Here is a 22735-nt window from a genome sequence, read left to right as displayed (position 1 = left end):
AGGATGCATGTACCTTTTTAAAGGTGGAATTAAGGATAGAACATCGGTAACTTAAAATGAATCCTAGGGGAATGCATAAAGGTTGGCATTTCACCCTTAATAGGGATGGTATGAGTTTTGACAGTATAAATTGGAAAGGATTAAGGTAATAACAACCTTTAAAGATCAGTAGAGAAATTTTTCAGAAGTACATAGACAATGGTTGTAGTATTAGTAAATGGTATTTTGATATGCCCTGTATCTAGGAAATACAGGAGGAATGATTCAAGGATAAACTTAGAAGTTTTACAAGGAGAATGGTAATATTCAAAGTTCTCAAGAATAGAAATTTTGATAAAGGAATTATGACGTAATTATAATAATGCCAAGTGGGGCACATGTTAAACCATGAGAAAGTATAGATTGAACCAACGGAGGTCAGAACTGTCAAAGTAAGAAGGACCCAAGATAAAAGACGTCCTAAGTATGATCGAGAGTCAGTCGTGGCAATGTTCACATCTAAAGACTAAGGCAATGACTTATAAAAAAATGGTGATTTTTTTTCTCACCAGGACTTAAGAGAAGCATTTTCACATAAGCAGTGATTGAAGTGAGGTAGAAAATTTAGTTGGAGGTGGTTAAAAAGACATTGATTATAAGGAAATTTTACTATCAGGAAAGGCCAAAGAGGTGGCCGACACTTTAAATGTAAGAGGATAATTATAGGCGCTCGTGCCAGAGGAATACAGTGATGATGGTTAAAGCCATGAAGGTTGTATTATGGTTTGGAAGATTGACATTCCTTCTGATGACTGTGCAATACCCAACCGTAATAGTAGTTTAGTAAAGGTTTAATTCGTATAATCGCCATGTGCGGGCTATCTATCTTAGAAGGAACTATCCTGAGGATAATCCAGGACCATGTTTCAAAAAGGACTAAACGAACCTTCGAGTTAAGTCTTCTATTGAAGGTATATGATTAAGAATGGTATTAACCTGCTATCGTTGCTTTGATTGAAACTCTTCTGCAATTTTATCTGCTTCATGTCATGTATGTACATCAGGATCTAGAGTGTTCTTCATGAATCATGAATGGTAATTATGTTACCTCCTTAGGAGAATTCTATACGACATGTATGGACTCTATATGGTTAGATATTAAGATTTCATGGAAAGTGAAATATGACAGTAGGTCAGTGGTGGACCATAGTAATGCAGCAATGATTCGGCGAGTAATGAGCTGATTACAAGCATGATAGTTGTATTGAAATGGATGTTGAGATTGAGTACCACTAATCGGATCGTGTGGACGTATAAGTTATCTTTGATAGAAAAACTAGGTCGATTATTTACCTATTGAATATTTATTCTTTCTTATCAATAGAGAGTCGTATTATTATACGAGGAAGGTTGCGGTGCAAGCATAGAATTCTAGTAACAATGATGTCTAGAATGAGATCCCAGATTCGATTTTCGATGTCGAGGGAGTTTCAAAGGTGATTGTGTATAAGCTCGAGGAAGAGCATGGGTCCATAGAATGATGGACGGAATAGCAAAAAAATATTTAGGCATGTGATATACGATGCTATAATACTTGATGTTGATATATATACATATATGTTTTGTTCTCCTATGACAAACCTCTATAGTTCAGAGGTAGATTCCAAGCCAAATATTTTATGATAATATTTTTACGTATATACGATTCTCTTCATTTCGTTCTTTTCTCTTCTTTTCATTTCATGTAAGCTGAGAAGAACAACCCTTCCAGAAGGGGAGGTATTTCCGAATGACTATCTATCTGTGTGATAGGAGCCTAGTAGGATACCACATGTTGTTTAATTGCTTGTCAAGTACTAAAGGCTGGCCACCTTCTATACTAACTATGCGATATAACAAGAGTTCATGATCATAGTGATCTCTCAATAAATTATTTTACTTCTATACGATGGATCAAGCTTTCAAAGATAGAAGCAGCTAGGAAGGAGTAGTATCAGTGCGGTGGTATTCCGAATATAACGCGTTCGTGATACTAAGGTCGACGCAATTATTAAAAGGTTATAGAATGCTAACGAGCAAAAGTGTAACCAGTATAGTATTATGTATGGAAGATAGTAAGGACTACGAACTAGAAAAGAATGGGTATTGAGAAGCAAAAGCTATAATGCTAGAAGCTATGATGAGAGTCTGTGCAATAGACTTGAGGGAAATTGGAAAGATCACTTAACACAGATTGAGTTTTCTTACGATAATAGATCATATGTCAGTATTGAGATATCGCCTTATGAGATCCTTGAGGGAAGATAATGTCGATCTCCCTTATGATAGGATGATGTTGCAGAGCGCAAGATGCTCAGACCAGTGGTGGTCCAAAGGACCAAGGATATAATAGATCTAATCAGAGGATGGCTGGTAGTAGCCCAAGATGGACATAAAAAGTATGTTGATTTTACACGAAAGGACAAAGAATAGGAAATAGGGGACCTAGTAATGTTAAAGGTATCCCTTGGAAAGGATTGATGAGGTTCAAAAAGAAAGGAAAGCTAAGCCTACGAATTGTTGGACCCTTTGAGGTATTAAGACGTATTGGGAAGTTAGTATATGAGCTAACCCTACCCCCGAACATGTAGCAAGTTCATAACGTGTTCCACATATCAATGTTAAGGAAGTGTAATTCGGATGCCAGACAAATAGGGGCATATGAGCGCATAGACATGCAACCAGACGTAACCTACATGGAGCAACCAGGAAGGGTTATAGATCAAAAATGGACAAATGCTTAGGAGAAGAGTTATCAAACTAGTCAGAGTTTGATGGTAGAACCACAATGTGGGAAAATTACGTAAGAGTTAGAAAGTGCAATGCTAAGAAAGTATCCTGACTCATTTTCTATCTGATTCCGGGACGGAATCCTTTTAAGGAGGGGAGACTGTAATAACCCCAATTTTTGGAATTTTTGAAACCCTTATGAATAGTGTTTTGCTGATTATGCTGAATAAGAAAACTTTTCATGCCATACTATGTAGGGATTCTTTCATTGATCTTCTGGGATATTATTAGTACTCTATGTGGTATATAAGTGTATGTAAAGATCGTCAGAATCCAAATCCGAACACTTTGATTTTTCCCGAAAATCCACAGATACTGAAAGAATTGAGTATAAGGTAACATGATTAAAAGGATTTAAATTCAAGGATTATAAGAGAGGATCATAAAAGGAATATAATGTATTGAGAAAGGTTAAGGGAACCCAAGTAATAAGATCCCGGGTATGATCCCTCAAACGATAAACGAGAACGAAAGTTAAGCGAACCGTATAACAGATCAGCGGTCATTAGCCAAGTGATTAGGAGTTAATCAAAGGGTTAGTGGAGAGTGATGTCATCTCACCAACAAGAAGAGGACAAGTGTGAGAGGATGACATGGGAAGATGACCTAAGCATGACCAAAAGAGAAGTGTGTTGTTGGTTGATTGTGAACCACACAAAATTTACCAAGGTAAAAATCTAATTAACAAACCAAGTGGATCAACCAAGCCAAAAACAAATCATAAACATCAAAAAACACAAAACACTTCCATTTTCAAGAAGAGCTCTCGGCTTTGTCCATTTCAAAGGAAGAAAAAAACTCAAATCCTAGTTCCAAGCTTTGTTAATTAGTGAGGTAATTATCTAAGGTTCCTTGTACATAGATTTGGATATCATATAAGTTTAAGCTTCAAATTCCTTCACAATCTCTTCCAATAATTCAAGGAAGAAGATGGTGAATAGTAGCTTTCAAAAAATAACTTTAGTTTTCTTGAATTTTTATGAAAGTTTAAGGTTATACAAGCAAGGATCAAGGTTCTTCAGGAAATTCAAAGCTCTTGTGTTGTGTTAAGAAGCTTCAAGAAGGTATAAACTCCAAACCCTAGCTTTAGTTTTGAGTATTTAGGAATGGTTATGATTGATATAGTATATGTGAAGCATGATGCTTGTTTGTTTAAAGTTTGGTTGAGTTTGTAGAGATTTTGATGGTTGAATCTTGGTTATTAGTTAATGAACCTTAATATGGTTAGTAGCTTTTGTTGTGATTCAATGAGTTGGTTAAAACATGAAGTAATGGACAGATGTGGTGAGGTTTGGAGGGATTTTGGGTTGTAATGTTGATTGTGGGTTGATTGTGGATTGATTTGGAGTTGTACAAATTTGGTAATCACGTAAACATAGCCGTCGTAATGTCCGATTATCCTAGACTGTTTTTGTTCATAACATCAGGACCCGAGAACTCACTGTTAGGTTTTGACCAATTCCATTATTAGAAAGTTCATGTTACGAGCTTCGTTTTGATATGTGGTACGCTTGAATCCGATGTACGGTTTAGGAGAAACGACCATTTTAAGTACCGACGTTTCACGAACGAACCATTTCCCCTCGTCTTACTTTGAAACCTTGGTTAAGGACCTTAATTGACTAATTGGAGTATGAAACATTTATGTAAAGTGTATTAGTCAGTTGGTAAGGCACTCGCGAAAGAATCGCCTTAAAACACTTAATGGTTAATTTATTAAAAATGATGGAGCCGAGGGTACTCGAGCGACTTAAGATAATCGTTTAGCGCAAAGCGAGCGTTAGAGTCTAATTGGTTAAAGTATAGATTCATAAGCGAATTTGGTTTAATTCCAACTTATATATGGTTTATAGGGTACCAGACTCATCCCAGGACTTTTACCACCCCCAGTCATTCAGGCAAGTTTTCTACCCGTTATACTGTTGTAGTGATGTATACATATGTATATGCATTATCTTGTGATAGATTCATGGTGGTTAATTAGCAAATCTTGCGATATATTGGAGCATGTGATATGGTATATATGCATCTTTGTTTCGTAATCTTGATATATATTGTTGATTCAATTCCTTATAAGTTGCATAATACATATGCTAGAGATAAGCAGTGGTTGCGTATACCCTTAGTATAGGGGACCCAAATGTGAACATTTTCTAAAACCGGGAGTCGATGTTCCCGAGTATATTGTATATATTTATATATATATATATATAGATATAGTTTTCAAAACTATGAATCGAATAAGGTTTATTCAATAACTTTATTTTATTAATGAATATTATTTTGAATATTAATTCGAGGGCTTATGACTCCGTTTATTTTATTAATGAATATTATTTTGAATATTCATTCGAGGACATATGATTTCGTTTATTTTATTAATGAATATTATTTTGAATATGCATTCAAGGACATATGACTCCGTTTATTTTATTTAATGAATATTATTATTTGAATATTCATTCGAGGACTTATGACTCCGATTATTTACTAATTATTATTCTTTATTTTATTAAAGAATAATGTGTCGATAATCAAACTCACTTTTGATTATTCAAATAAAGATAGTACTTTCGTATAAGTATATCTTTGATTATTTAATATTCATTTCAAGTATCAGTTTTAAAACTTCAACTTCAATTATTTTTATAAAGATTATTCTTTATGGGAATATTATTTAAATAATAATATTCAGATATTTTCTAATATATTGGGACTGATTTATTTTATTAAATCAGCATCACTCCAAACATTCTTAAAAATGTTTTCGAGTCTTCAAAATGATTTTAACGGTTAGGGCAGATCCCAAAACTCATTTTTATATTTAAGATCCTCCTTTCGAAGGGGATTTAAATACTCGCTCAAAACCTGAGGGATCCGGCTCTGTGGTGTGTTTTATATTCGCAACAAGGTTGCTATTTTGATAAAAGAGTTTTTGCTTACTTACCCAACACTCGGGAAGTAAAATTCTTGGAACAAGTTAATCCATTAACATGCATCGCCTGGGAAATATCGGTGAGTTTTCCTTTCCAACTAGATACGACTTCTTGGTGGAGCCGTATCAACAAGTTTCTACTTGGGGAAAGTGGGGACGAGCTTTACGTTTCAGAGTCATGGATTTCATCTGAACTAGGAGTGGCATAAGTGGTCGAGTGGCGCCGGCCCAGCCTTATTATATTGGTCCAATTGGCCTGGAAGTTCCGCTAAGACGGTTAATTCCTTAGGAGTCCAGTGTTCGGTTGACAAGTAAATCCGACAGGTTCTCCTCTACATGTAGAAAATGGTGGGGTTGCACTACTGCGACTGATCATCCAGTTGGATATTTCTCCAACACTACCCAGAGCACTTCGATAGAAAGGCTACGGCTGGGCGATTGTTGAGTGTTGGCAGGGTCGAGTTTTCAAAATGATGGTTCCATCAAATGAAGTATCTCATAACTTCGTTTCTTTTGAATGATATTTCAAAGATTGATTCAATACGAATTATGCCTTGTAGTCTCATCTATGTGATGAACTTTTGAAACTAATTATAACTTGATCGTTGGTAGTTCAAGTAGTATTCGGAAAAGATATAAGTATATTGGGGTATCTTGTAACTTCATCTTTTAAACTTATATTTAGTAAATGATTACCTTGTGCATGTCAAAGATTTTCAGAAAAAAAAATGTTGAGACAAGGTTAGATATATGAGATCACCTTGCAACGATATTTTTATACAGTTATAAACTGGAACTCTGTGGATGTTATACATGTCAGAGGATTTCAAATATTGTGAAAAGTATATATATGTATGTATATATATACTGAATATTTTGCGACTTGGTCGCGTTAAGATATCAGCTTGGTTCATTTCTTTTGACCAAGACTTTCATGAGTACTATGAGAATGCTCATATATTGTTAATCATTATACATATTATTTTGGTGGGCTTGTTGCTCACCCTTGCTTTCTTCTTTCATCACACAACAACAGATAGAAAAGTTGAACAAGACCAAGCTTCCAGTTTGCAAGCGGTTAGAAAACGTTCCGCAGTTTTCTGAAAGCGTTAATGCCGCCGTAGCTGAGGTAGGAGCTACCAATAGGCTAGGTTTTAAACTATTGATGAACCAGACTTATGTATAATATGAATTGTAATAATGGCAAGGAATAAAATGACTTGTGTTATTTTTGGTATTCATCTCTGAGGCTATAACTTGTGGTGTGTGTGTGTGTATATTGTGGGGTCACAGTACTCGGTAGTTGGTTGACTGTTAAGATTAAGTAATGATAAGGAAATGGAACTCGTGACAACCCAAATCCCCGACCCCGGATTTGGGGGTGTTACATTGATCTACAATTCTCACACTTCTTTCTAGGAGCATCTGCAACATAAGCAAAATTATTGCTTTTGTTTATCCCAATCTTTCCATTTCTATTCTTCTTTTTCCTTTTGACCTGTTTAGCTTTAATTTTCTTCACAGGCTCCTTAGTTTCTTGATTGGCTTTTGGTGTTTCAACAGAGATGGAAGACTGAGTTGTCTCATCATTTTTCTTTTGCTTGTCCTCATCAGCTATCTCTTGTTTAATGATCAACTCTTCTTCACTGAAGTTCACCTCACATGCCTTGAACAAAGGTGATTCAACTTTCTTCAAAATAATTGGAACATCTTCAGTTTGAGTTGATTTCCCTTTGTCACTAACAGACTTCCTCTTGTTGTTCAAATCCTCGTAATCAAGACCAATGGCAATGTTTGCACATGGATTGTTCTTTTCATGATATTGTCCAATCTACTCAGAAGCATTTTTGAAGGATTTCAGCTTCACTTCATTCTTCTCCAGCCTTTCTCTCAACACTGCTTCAATTTCAATTACACACTTTAATTTATTCTTTAAGTATGCAATTTCTTGTTTAGCAGCATCAAGCTCAACCAACAATAATTCAGTCTCTTGTTTTTCACTCTCAAGTTTTTCATTGATTTTTTTCAATCTGCTAACTTCCTCATTTGCAGCAACCATGCTTGTATGAATGTGGAACATTTCCGTGCTCATCTTTTCAACAGTTTCCTTATATTGACTCATATTTAAATTAATTGTGGTGAGAGTTGGTACCTGTGATTTAGATGATGAAGAGTCCCCTTGCTCCAAGGCCATGAGTGCATAGTTTCCAACTTCTTCATCTTCATCATTATCTGAATCATCCCAGCACTTGCCCTCAGCAATATAAGCTTTCCCTTGTTGCTTCTTTAGAAGAGCATCATACTTTGCTTCCAATTCAAGATAGGCCTTGTCTTTCTTTGCTTTCTTAGGTTTCCTACATTTTGTAGCAAAATGGCCCAACTCATCACAGTTAAAGCATCTTATTTTTGATCTATCAACAGATCTAGTTTTGGCCAGTTTTGCTATCAGGAGCGTACTTCCCTTTTCCTTTCCAGCTGCTGTCTTTGTTGAGGAACTGTCCTTTGCTTTTGAAAAATCTTGGTTTCTTTACTCTAATATTAGAGAATTTTCTAGCCAAGTAAGCCATTGATTTGTCTAGCTCATCAAGCTCATCAAGAGTGTAGAACTCATCTTCTTCATCCAATTTCAGTATGACTTGCTCTTCAGTGTCATTGACTCTTTTCTCACTTGTAGGAATGACTGGAGTTGGGGATCTTTGCTCATCATTAAAAGTATGGCCTTCATTCATAATCAGTGCACTTGAGCCATCCATTACATATCATTGACCAGCCCTTAATGACCTCTTTTGAATCATTTCAAGTTCATATGTTTTCAGAACCCCATAGAGCACTTCCAGTGTGATTCTACTCAAATCCCTTCCTTCTCTGATTGTAGAGATCTTTTGTTCCAAATGGTCAGGGAGAGTGAGCAAGAACTTCAAATTCACTTCTTCAACATCATAAAATTTATCATGAAGCTGCAAGTCATTTATCAGCTTATTAAACCTTTCAAACACATCAGTAATACCCTCCTTTGGTTTAGCCATAAAACCCTCATACTGAGAAATCAATATCCTTCTTTGATTTGACCTAACCTCCTCAGTTCCTTCACCAAGTATTTCAATCTTTTCCCAGATCTGTTTAGCAGTGTCACAGTTGAGAATGTTATTATACATTACATTGTCAAGTGACTCAATTAGTATCAGTTGCAAAGCAATGTCTAGGGAAAATTTCTCTCTTTCAGGTTCAGTATACTCAGAAGGATCCTTGGGAGCATAATAAGCTGGAATAACCATATCTCCATATGTGGTTTCCTCAACTCTAACTACAGGAGTGAAGGGCCCATTCTTGAGGAAACCAATGTAAAGGTGATTGGCCATTCTTATAAACAGCAACATTTTCTTTTTCCATAAAGTGTAATTGGCCTTATCAAAGGGAGGAATCTTGATACTACTGATTTTCCGTGTATTCATTTTTCTAAGATCTAATCTGTTTACTTTCAGATTTTGCTCTGATACCACTTGTTAGGTATGAATACAACACGGGGGGGTGAATGTGTTTTGGCTTAAATGTTTGATTTTCGATCGACTTAGGCTTTAGAGTTGGTTGTTGTTAATGATTTAGTAGAATGGATGTTAAACATAAATAGCTGAGCAAATATGTAAAACAAAGATCTTCAAAACTCACTTAATTTTATATTAAAAATCAAGCAGTGTTTTGCTACAAAATCTCTAAGTTCTTGTTTTAGAACTTAGCTACTTTCTTGAGAGAGAACACACACTTTTTCTAATCTGATTGTTCTCCTTAACTTAACTAGAGGACCAGTGTTAACTTTATAACTCAGTTAACTGCTGGTTTACACGGAGGATAATAAACATGCTATTATCTTTTCTAAACAGTCACTTGTCATTTCTATTTATAGAAAAGCGAATCTTCCATTTCTGGCTTAGCATATCTTTAGCTTCCCGTGATTACTTTAATCTCCTCTGTCAATTAATCTTTTTTGTTGATCTTGCACATCTCTCAAGCTGCTTTTTGTAGACTTGTCAATCCAGCTGTGTGAATTGTTTATTAATTTGCAACCTTGGATATTGAACTGTTCTGCAATTCTGTACTTAGAGAAATTTTTCACTTCGAGAAATTTCTTCACTTCGAGATCTCCAATTAAGTCGTAGAGAACTCGACATCTCGATAGGCATGTTGGCTTGTCGATGTCTCTGAAACTTCATTGTTGCCTAGACTTATCGACAACTCTGAGTTCTCTAGTGAATTTTGGTTTATCGATAACTCAGAGTTCTCTAATGAATGTATACTTGTCGATATCTTTGAGTTCTCGACAGAAAATTCCTGAGTTCTCTATACCCGGTGGATGTTGTTTATCCGTCGAGTAGTGATGGTTTATCCGTCGAGTAGACATTCCTCATCCGTCGAGTAGATATTGCTCATCTGTCGGGTAGATGTTACTCATCCGTCGGTACTCTCTGGAGTTTAAATGACTTCTCGATAAGTCATTCTGAAGTTCTCGAATGATTTCTCTATAACACTAATTCTGTGACTTGTAGAGATCTTGACTTAGAATGTTTTACACCAAACAGATTTATTCAACTCCAAGCTTCTTCATAATTCTTCTGAGGCATTATCTTCTTGATCTTCTTCCAGATAGAATTTTTAGGCTTGACACTGTTCAGAGAAAAATGCTCCAATCTGCTCCATTTATATTTTACAGACATTAAGTGTTACAAGTATGAATTACAGATTAAGGTTACAATACAACTAATCTTAGGGTTGTCAGTATGACTTAGTCTTGTTATGATACAGGCATGTCTTGCACAACAAATACGATAATCACCAAATTAAACATTCTTTCGAATTTTTAGCGGATAAAATATTTAGTGCTCGGTTAGTGGTTTCGTGTTCTTGATAAAGTTCCTAGCTACTACAAAGATTTACAAATCAAATCCTATACAATAATCTAGCTTTTGTTTGTCTAAGGATTTAATTACCGGGTAACGATTATAATGCCCCTAAGAATATACAAGAATTAAATCGGGCATTATAACGTAACTCCGGTGAGAAGTTAAACGGATAAACAAAGAGTTGAGCTTCTCTGTAAATCTTTGTTGCCATTTTCACTACTCTCTTGGGAGAGAAGATGAACAGAATTGAATCCACAAAAAATGAATGGCTCTTTCTTCTGCTGTAAAATGTAGACTTTATCTAATAAAATGTGTGGCTGAGGAGAGAGGAGTGCTCTGTGGCGACCAACAAAAACTTTTATCTGGCGACAGGAGCACAGGAGGGAGCTAGTTGATTTGTGTGGCGACAAGGGGGGAGTTTCTTTGTGGCAACAGCATGTGTGCTAACTTAACCAAATCAAAAACTAACATCCTGTACATTTGATCAGGTTTTTGTTTATTCTTTTATTTTGTTTTTGTTTTTCTTTGTTTTTCTTTTTTTTTGTTTCCTTTTTCTTTTTGTTTTTCTTTTGTTTTTATTTTTGTTTTCTTTCTTTCTTTTTTTGTTTTCTTTTTCTTTTTGTTTTCTTTTTTTTGTTTTCTTTTCTTTTAGTTTAAATTATAATTAAATTAATTTATAAAATTAACTTAAATATAACTTATATAAATAAACTAATTTAGATTTATAAAATGAAATTATTTAAAGTTTATAAGATAAATTAATTTAAGTTTATTAAATAAATTATATTAAGTCCTTTAAATAAATTTATTTAATTTAGCAATTAAACTTTGAGCTTCGCCAATCCCTTGAGCTGTTTAGCTGTATACCCTGCGCACCTTTTCTCGTACTTTAATAGATAAACGTTCAATCCAAGTATGTTCCACAACTTAACAATACTTCTATAAATAATACCCAGATTCCTTTCACGAGATGTTGATGCCTAGTGCAACTGGTCTGGTTCACAGATGACTAACCCCGATTCAGGTCTTCGTACTATAGCCTTGATTAAATTGTTAAGCTTGCCTCAACTTTATTGCTTCAGACACTGACTGTCAATAAAAAACTTTACTTTCACTGGAATCCTTTATGGTACTTTAGACAACGTCTTTATTAACCTCTTTCTATACCCTGTCTTCAATTCTTCAGATTCCCATGCTTCGAACACTTTCTGTCTTCAAGCAATGCCAATACACTGAAATCTTCCGGTAGCACTTGTATACTGAATCTTCAACATTTCTGAAACCCTTAAAGTCTTTAACCTTTGTTCTTCACTGAGGCATGATCATATTAATGAACTTCTTTCAGTGACCTGTAGACAGACTTCAGGCCTTCTTCTAATCTTCTGATTCTTTATATTTGCCTTGTCTTCATTCTTCAAGATTTCTTGTGTAGACATAGTATTATTAACCTATCCTGTTCTAGTGTGGTTATCGTGTTGAGTTATCACATAACTGTTCATACAGCTACGCAGTCTCATCAACGGATAGGTATAAGGGATTTTGAAAACTGGATAAAATGGATCACATATTGGATATTATGGTCGTAAGTGGCTAAGTCGGTTGTGCGCCCTATTTGAACCGCTTAGTCCAGAACAACTTACAGAGACCTAGCTAGTCTCTGCGGATCCGGAATAGATGAATTGTGTGATAGCCTCATCAGCAGACGAATTGTATGATAACCCGATCAACTATCTTGGATAAAATTGTGTGATGTCCTGATCAACCATCACTAGATAACGTCCAATATATATCTGTTTTTGGTTTTATGGTTCTCGTAATGGAACATATGGTTTTATGGTTCTTGTAGTGGAACAGATGAGTTGAAAATGAAAATAGCATGCTAAAATTTGACTCTAATATTTTGCACAACACACGACTGATATTATGTTTTACAGAGCATGCTAGTTGTTGATATCCAATTTATACCTGTTTTACTTATTTTCGTAAACGAGTTATGATTTCTGTTCCCATAACTGTTTACCATAAATTGTTTTACTTGTTATTCATATATTGGTACTGCTGAGAAATTGATTGCTCAGCCTTGAAAGATGTTTTGTATATATATATATAGAACAGATGCCTAGCAGACCTTTCCGTCGTGGCCAGGGCAGAGTTCTAGTTCCTCTTGTACCAAGTTCCTCTGAGGTAGTTATGTCAGACCAGATGTGATCTGTTGAGTTGCTATAATAAGTTAGTTTTGTCAGACTTGTTAAATAAGTTGGGTTTGTAATAGTATGTAGCCTAAGTCATACTTCAACCTGGAAAAGATTTTGGGAAAGGGGTTGTGTTTTTGTTGTGATATGAGTTGGTTGTATTATATATTCATGGTTTGTTGTTGTTCGTGACGTCAACTCCTAATCCCGGGGTTGAGGCCGTCACAATATTGGTAGGTTAGAGGCTCGTCATCATCCACAAGCATCAAGTTACCATCTTGAGTCAAGAAAAATCCATAATATCTTTCAGGCTAATGACAAATCCTACTAGATCTAAAAATAACATATATTTCCTAAACATGATTACTTTCAACATTTTGATGTACTTCATGATCATGTTCGAACTCTGGTTCAATATTATCATGTGGTTCTAGATCTTCATCGAGATCTATTATCCCCCCCACTAATTTTCTTAGAAAGAAGTTCTCCCTCACAATAAACAGCAGTTCGAGCAACAAACATTTTATTCTCAGAAGGATTATAGAAACTATACCCTTTAGTCTCACTTGGGTATCTCATAAAATAGTATCTATCAGATTTTGGTCCTAACTTTTCTGAGAATAAATGTTTCACAAACGCTTCATATAACGACACGTATGTTTTTGTTTAAATGTGTTATTATTGAATAATTAAATAAATAAAATATGTATATGTAATAACTCGAATTTTTGAGACTTTTTAAAAACGTTTAATGACTAGTAACCCTGACTGACGGGGAAAACTATTTATCCCACACTATGTTGTGCATGAGAAAATGAGTTTGAGAGTTGATAAGATGATTATACGCACCAAATGAGTGTATGCAAATGCCATTAGTTTTCGAAGAAAATGAACTTTAAAAAATGACCATATTTATTAATCATCGAGGATTATGAGAATCATAATATAATTACGAATTTAAAACCATACAGATTTATATCCAAGGACGATACTGAAAGAGATGTGTCCTAAGTTCAATCATGTATGATGATTTAGGAATAACTTTTATGTAATCTGTTTTGATTTCATTGATATTAATAAAAGACTTGTTTTGGTTTTATTGCGGGCTTTATCTGTTTAAGTGTTTAAATAAGATATACCATAGTTTAGAGTAAAGCTTTTTATGGATTATGATGAGATCATAATAATGAGACCTAAAAGATGATAACTCTGAACTTAAATATTTCCTGGTCGTAGGATTACTAACTGGTAATTAGTAATCCGCAAAGATTGGTACATACTATGCTTGCTTCATTATGACGGATGTCTGTTCTCATAGACATTTGTGTGGTGACACTATAGCTAGTATGTAGGTGCTTCTTATAGAATAAGTTCACTGAACATGACTCACACAGCTGAACAACTGATGGAGTTCACTCACGTGTCAGCAGATGTTCACATAGTGATAGTTGTACAAGTATTCTTAGACTTGAGGTCATCATAGCCATCTTGTGTACACTGAACTATACTTTGGCTTAGTTCTTAGTCTCTAGGGACAATAATAAGGGCTCTGTTGGGTGTAGGAATTTGTACATGAAGATAGTGTATGATCAATAAAGGATCTACCCCTTCCAGTGAAGGAAGAGAATGTTCAATGCTGATCCACTTATGCTAGTTCAGGAATCTCTGGCCAGAGTGAATGAAATTAGAAAGGAGTTTCTAATTTACATTAATTAGAACTAAGTATAGTGAATGGGAAAGTATATGATTAAATAAGATAGGCTTGACACAAGTTCCATGCCTTGTATTTAACGTGACATTGCAGGGTAGAAGGAATTAATTGTACGGTAACTATTCACTGAATAGGTTCTTGGTATTCTAAGCAGTGAATTCGTATTATCCGGATAGTCGCGATATGCTGAGAAGTATCCCTCACGATGTAGAATAAACATGATTAATTTATTAATTAATCATATTTAATAAATTAGAGAATTTATATAAATAATGATAAAATAGTTTTATTATTATTTATTTCTACTACCGGCTTAATATTGAACCTACAGGGTCACACCATAAAAGAGAATGATTTAATGGTGGAGGAATTAATTAATAATGGCAGGTAATTATTTATTTGTGAAATAAATAATTAATTAGCAAATTTAATAATTGATTAAATGAGATTTAATTAATTATAAAATTAATTAAGAAAATTTCTTAATATTATTAATTAAGAATTTAATTTTGGAAATTAAATCAAGTGAGAGAATTATTTTTCTAAAGTGTTTAGAAAAGGGATTAATGATTAAAAGGTGTTTTAATTATTAGTTAATTGGTTAATAAGAATAATCAAATAAAGGGTTAATAATAATAATATTTTATGGGAAAAGTTTCAGCTGAAAATTTTGCATCTAAATATACTATTATAAACCCTATTTGCCTTAACCCAAATAAAAAACCCTGATTCTAAAGTAGAAAAGAGAGGGAGGCAACTAATTCTCTCAACCTCTTCCTCCCTCCATTATTTTGATCCCTTGGTGGATACTGGTGGAGTGCTTCACACTTGAGGAGCAGCTGCTAGGGATCTCCGTTCATCGTTCTTGGATCGCTATTAAAGACCTCCATCTTTCCATTAACGAAAAGCTTCTTAAGGTAAACATACTGAACTACGAATTAAATATTATTTTTCGCATGGATCCTGCGGAGGGTTTCCGTTTTTTTTAAGATTTAAATTTACGTTTTCGTTGCGTTTATGTGCTAAAAACCCTTAAGATACTTCAAAACATAAAGAATAAATACGAAAAGATCTACGCCGCGAACCGTTTACGAGAAAGTATTACAAAAATGATTAAGCGACCGAATAAACGCGTAAACGATTAAATAAACGTATCACACTAACTAACCATGGTAGAAAAGTAACCATGGTTACTCTATGAAATAGTAAGGTAAGGTTATAAGAATGATCATCTAAGGCTAAGGAATAGTTAGCTAAAGACTAAAACTACTAGCTTAGCTTGTAATCTAGAAAGGCTAGCAAGATTTTTTCCAAGATTTGCCAACATAAATTTAGTTTAGGTTATATACTATAGAATATACAAACATATAACACAAGTATTATTGAAGAAGAACCCAAGAAGCAACACAAAAATTCTCTCTCGCTCCCACAACCTTCTTCATTCGGCCCCAAGAAAAAAGACCAAGAAATCAAATTCAAAACTTCAAGCTCTAGTCATGGAAAAATATCCCCATTAATTCTCAAGATTCATACATCCTAAACTAAGGTAAGATAAATTTTTAAGCTCATTTTATCAAGGTTTGATGGGTGAAATAAATTCAAGAAAGATGATAGTGAATAGTGTAAATAGTAACCCTTCTTTGGTTTTTCGATTTTAATGGTTGATTTAGGTTCCAAATCCCTACCAAGCACTCCCAATACTTCACCATCATAAAAAACACATCTCAAGATTTCAATAATGGTATAAATATTTTACCCATCTTTATTTAAGGTTTAAGTTCAAGAATCTTTTGGAACATAGTTATAAACCTAGTTTTGGTGAATGTATTATTGTAATCTTGATGTTTAGTTAAGGTTGATGATTGTTGCATCAAGAACATGATGTTCTTGAGAGGAGTTAGTGTGGTGATGATGATATGATGATTGTTGGTGGTAGTATAAAGATTTAAGACATAAACAAAATTTGGATCCTAATCGTAATCTCGCTAAAATGAACAAAACGTAACATTAAGTTTCTACAGAAAGTCCCAAATATATAAACTGTAGTTTCTTGAAAAATAACACTTGATTATGATAGAAAATGTTAGGATCTTTTAGGCGCTTGAATCACTTGATTCCGATTTACGGATCAAAAGTTATGGCCATTTTACTAAAAGTGATTTACGCGACAAAAACTGTTACGAATTACGAACTTTGGAAATAAAAAGGATCGACTTAAAAATGTTTCTAAATCATTAAATTTTTATAGAGAGTAGTAAATAGAGTTACTTAACTGCTATAAAACTTTCAAGTGAAAATAATGAGTTTTCAATTTTATAAAAATATCGGAGCCAAGGCCGCGTGATTAGAAAACCGTAAAATCCATAAGCGGAGCCGACGATGAAAATGAAAACGGACATAAGGTACTTCGAAAAAGGAAGCGACCGTAATATGAATAAGTACTTAAAGAAATAATATGGGTAATATAAGTTGAGATGGTGCATAATAAGTAGCATATGAGTGCGAGTCGCCGTAAATTAGAACGGGACCTAACAAAGCGAATTGTGTTTATGGTTATAAATTTCCGAGCGGAACCTAGAGCATCCTCCACCTCGAGATACCCAGGAAAGTTTACGAACCCAACTCCATATACTGTTGTGTCGTGAAAGTATTGTTTTATTATCACGTGCATAAATGCCATGCGTGCCATAATGCTCAGTAATTGAGTTTTCGCATAATGTAGCAATGTTGTACAATATGTATATGTCGTAAACTGTTTAATGCCACCACGAGCGTGACGTATAATTATAAGACCGAGAGTCGGTCGGGATTTTAAAATAAAATCCCGGGAATCATTCCGGTGATATTTTAGGACGATTAAAGTCCATAGTAGTTACTTTTCAAGGGACTCGACGTCCACTTACAAAACATTAAATACCTCAAAATTTTATTAAAATGATTTCCAAAGATCATATTCCCTCAGCTATATTTTATTGTTCGAATAATAAGTATTATTTAACTATCCATTTATTATTGGAGAAGTATTCTCCAACGATTATTTATTTCAAACCCAATGTATTATTAAAGATTACTTAAATTACTTAACATAAATTAGTTGATGAATATTATTTTAAATATTCTTTTAAAGTATAATTATTTGAGATTTAATTATTTAACGATTAATATTTAATTATTAATTAATTATTAAATCATTTATTATGATTTAAAAATCATAAAACCTGATGTAAAATACTTTCTGATTTTCGGAAAATCATTCCAATAATTTCAGATCGTCGGAGAATGTTATTTCAACTTATCGTAATATTTTGAATATAGTTTCAAAAGAAACTCCCACTTATATAATTATCTGTTGACAATGGTCAACTCACATCCTTAGTACTTCCGCCGAAAATTTCGGAATCATATATATATATATATATATATATATATATATATATACACGCTAATAAGACAAGCTGTTACCATCAACAAGCAAAACGCTTGGGAGAACTTCGATATGGTTCGAGTTCTCGAGATACGATAGAATTCTTTTAAAGGACAAGGGAGGGATAGACTCTAGTACTATGTGTACTAGGGAGACTACCAAAGGTACCGCAGGCGAAGGTACTCTGTGTACTCAGGAACTTGTGAAGTATGTGTATACCCAAAATGGGACACGTAGCCCGAATGTGGCAAGGGTAATAACCGGGATACGAAGGTGTCATCCTTCTACTAGTAGAAAAGGTTACTATTTTCCGTATTACGACTGATCATCGTATATGGTGGCTCCAGTAAATGTCCTATTCTTCCAATTGGAATTGTGATGCAATATCGTAACCCAATCCTAGGTGTTGGGTTTACCATTAAGTTATTCGCAGGATAATAAATCCGCTAAAGATTTTTTTTTTAAAAAAGTGTGTATCACCAAGGAAAACTATTTTTGAATAAATCATATTTATCATATACGACGTTTTACTTAAGTTTACCATACAGTCATTTCATATTGTACCTTATTATGCTGGGCATTATAGCTCACACTTGTTTTCTTAAATTAACACAACATAACAGTGAATCAAGATGCCTATCATGAAACTCACAGCCAGGAAACGGGTAGGAAATGGCCAGCTATTCCGTAGGATGTTTGGTGTTGTACCAAAGGTAGACCGAATAAGCTGGATTGGTTTTCAGTTGTTTTTAGTCCGACTGATTTACAAGTATGACTTATGTAAGATAATGAATAAGAAACAAATATTTGGCCGGCGGACTAACCTGACTTAAAGGTTATTTCCCCGGTAAGGATTAACTACTTTTGGGTTGTAATAACTATCACTTTGTGGATTGATTTACTCAAGTAATGAATGGTTCGTTTCCAAGACAATAACCTATAAATGTATGTGTGATAAATGTGGGGTTGTAAAAGTGTGAATATTTATATATTTAAATACGAGGTAAGTGTTATATAGCATTCAAGATGGCGTGGCCTCCTAGATCCTTGACCCTGGATTTTGGGGCGCCACAGTATATGGGTTCTGTCAGCGTGTTATTGCTTTGTTATTATGTATATGTGATTACTAGTGTATGGGATTGAATTGCGTGGTTAGTTATTGGGTTGTATGATTTTGTTTCGCTTTTAAAGTGATTTTGTTGCAGTTTATTTTTCATAAATATTTGAATATCTCTAAAATTGTTTTTATGATTCTATAATTATAATAATTATTTTTGAGATTTTATAAAATTTAGAAATCAATATTTCATCAATTATTTATCCCTAAATGATTTTCTGATTGTATTTATTTGTAAAATCCGTATTTAATTCCAGAATTTTTAAAAAATTATGAAACTCATAATTATTTAAGTTGCGAATATTCCAAGAATTTTAAAATTATTTTAGAAAATTTTGGGATTAATTTCAACCGCGCGTTGATTCGTTTAATTGTTAAAAGCGGGTATAAATTGCGTCTCAAAAGTTATCCTAAAATTACGAAATTTATGGTTTATTAACTTTGGGATATTTATAATATTTTAAGACTGTAATTTTCTGAATTTGTTTTAAATCCAACTTGATTCGTTAAATTACAAATTTCGAGTCAAAAACCAGACTTTCGGGAAAGGACAAGACACGTGTCTAATTATTAGGCTATGGGCTGATACGTGTCTATTTTCTGTTCAGCCATTGTGAATCGTGGCGTTGCAGCGTTGGTGGGAAAAAAATATTAAATAAAATAAAACAAAATCCCCACGACCCTGTATCTCTTCTTCTCGGAATCAATTATGTTTATCCCCCTGCTCTCTTTATCTCTCGTGCATATTTCTTCCCGTTATGTTTTTTTTCCGGTTTCTCTACAGTGGCCGCCGACCCTTTTTCCGATAAGTTGTCGCCTGCTCCAGCGGGCTTGGTGACTTCAGTTCCGTTTCTGTTGAATCTGCATATATATAGGCATGTATTTGGGTAGATGTGTATGATTATATGTGTTACCTTGCTACTGTACTGTGTGCCTTCATTTTCCTGATTATCCGGTTATTTTTTGGCCGCGCATGTGCGCATGGGCCGGGGCTGATGTGATTTTTGAATTTTTGCAGTTATTCTGATGAAATTATACGATATTTGTGAAACAAAATTTAACTTAATCGGTGGTTTACGGTCGGAAACCTCGAATTGAGGCACCATCATAAAACTGCCGCCGCCGACAAGGAATTCCGATGAATCGGCGGTGGACAATTGATTGTCTGTTTGTTGGGTTGATTGGTTGATTGAGACGTCGAATTGTATCGACGGGTGGACCGATAAAAAGAGGAGATGCTGCCCGAATTTTGGAAAAAAATTAAATTCGAAAACACGGGGACATATCATGTGCTTATCGGGGTTACTAGTTGAATATATATATATATACGTATATAATTATAAATAAGTATTTTACAGGACCTACTGGTGTGATGTGATGGAATATTATGCAAAGTATATGACAACCCTATTTTCGAACGTTGGTCATATTTATTTTCTGAAAATGATCGTTGAACCAAGTTTTGAAAATTGAACCGAATCTTGAATGTGTGAATCCTAATTGTTGCATATATTATTATAATATGAATAATTACGAGTCGGGATTGTTACCACTCGGGTAGGATTGGTATCGAGGATATATCAAGCATAACCGGGTGCCTAACATTGAGTAGTTCGACCCTGTAAGTGCTAGTCGAAGGACTCGAGAATTGATGTTGGACTAAAGATAACCTAGTGGACAGTCGACGAGCTCAGTAGGGTTCCAATCGAAGAACCTGAGTGTTGAAATCGAATCCAAGGTGATCTAGTGGTTAGACGATAAAGCCTGAGTGTCTGAGTCGGCTCCGAGTCGATCAGTAATAGTTGTAAAGCTCTGCAATGCAATTACCCCTGACCATCTTTTTATGGTTCAATACGTATGAATAGACTTTTGTTTTATTCTCGTAAGGAAAAGAAAATTTTTATGTTAACTATCCCCTGTAGTTCTAAATCATTGTTTTAAATCTGTTTTGGGGAAAAGTAACTTCGAAAGGTACCTATCTCGAATGAAAATGATTTGTGAACTAATTTTACGTGTGCTGTTAAAATGAGTGGTTTTGGAAATGAGATAGGTACAAGTATTTTGAAAACTGGATAAAATGATCAGATATGGGATAATAGGGGCCAGAGTAGGCCTATTGAGGTTGTGTAAGAGGCTAATTCGGTTGTGCACACTATATGACCGTTTAGTCCAACAGGTCAAAGACCTAGCTTGTCTCTGAGTTCCGGAACAGGTTTACGGGATGGTAGAGGGAGCCGTCTGGTGTTGATGGCATGATCAGCTATCTTCACATATCCATTACGTATCTGATTTGACTTTGTGGTTCCCGTATCAGAATAAGTGGATTTGGAAATGAAAATGGCATGCTAGAATTAAACCCTGGTATTTGAACACAGTACACTACTGATGTTATTGTTTTACAGAGCATGCTAGTTTCGATATCCAGTTTATACATGTTGTACTTTTTTCTAACGAACTATGAATTCTGTTCCTATAATTGTTTTATTGTAAATTGTTTTACTTGTTATTCATATAGTGGTACTGCCGAGCAATTGATTGCTCACCCTTGTTTTATATATGTATTGCAGATGCCTAGGAGATACTTCAGTGGTAGTCAGGGAAGAGTTCCAGTTCATTCCGTGTCAGGCTCCTCTGAGGTAGTTATGTGGGACCAAAGATGGTCTGTTGGGTTGCTGTATTAAATTAGTTGCATTGCGATTGATTGTAATAAGTTGGTTTTGTAGTAGTTGACCTAAGTCATACTTAAACCTGGAAAATATCTTGGAAAAAAGGGGTTGTATTTATATTCTATCATAGAATTATTTATATTATGTTTGTTATTGTGGTTGTTGATGATGTCAACTCCTGACCCGGGGTTGAGGCCATCACACTTCACATTTCCAAATTTTCATAGATAACATGCTATGACATTTTTTAGTCCATATCCCATATGGAGTCTTTTGAACCACTTTTTTCGGAACTCGGTTAAATGTGTATGTAGTCGTTTCTGGAGCATAACCCCAGAAACTCATTAGAAGATCCGCTTGACTCATCATCGATTGCACCATGTCCAACAAGATATAATTTCTCCTCTCAGAATCTCTATTCCATCGAGTTGTTCGAGAAGAAGTAAGTTGTGATACAATATCACACTCCTTCAAGAAAATCTTGAATTTGAGGCTTAAGTATTCCCCTCCATGATCCGATTGTAGAACTTTTATACTTTCCCTTGTTTGTTTTTCTACTTCAGCCTTACATTCTTTAAACACTTCAAAAGAATCGGATTTGTTCTTCATAAGATATACATATCCATACCTATTGAAGTCATCAGTAAATGTTATAAAGTAGTAAAAGCCACCCATTGCCATTGTCCACATTGGACCGCATACATCACTCTGTTTAAGTCCTAATCGTTCAATGGCCCTTTCACCTTATCAGGTAAAAGAAACTTTAGTCATTTTTCCAATGATACAAGCTTCGCATCTTCTGTATGGTTAAAAATTAAACTGATCCCAAGTATCCATCTATATGTAACTCATAAATGTGTTTCTCGTTATTATGGATTAAACGATAATGGTAGAGGTAATATTTGATCCGAGTCATTTCAAAACATATAAATTGTTAACTAATTATGTAACATTATAAGCCTTATTATTGAAATAGAATAAACAACT

Source organism: Apium graveolens, chromosome 5 (assembly GCF_009905375.1).
Source record: "Apium graveolens cultivar Ventura chromosome 5, ASM990537v1, whole genome shotgun sequence".
NCBI lineage: Eukaryota > Viridiplantae > Streptophyta > Magnoliopsida > Apiales > Apiaceae > Apium > Apium graveolens.
Note: the sequence above shows the minus strand (reverse complement) of the source record.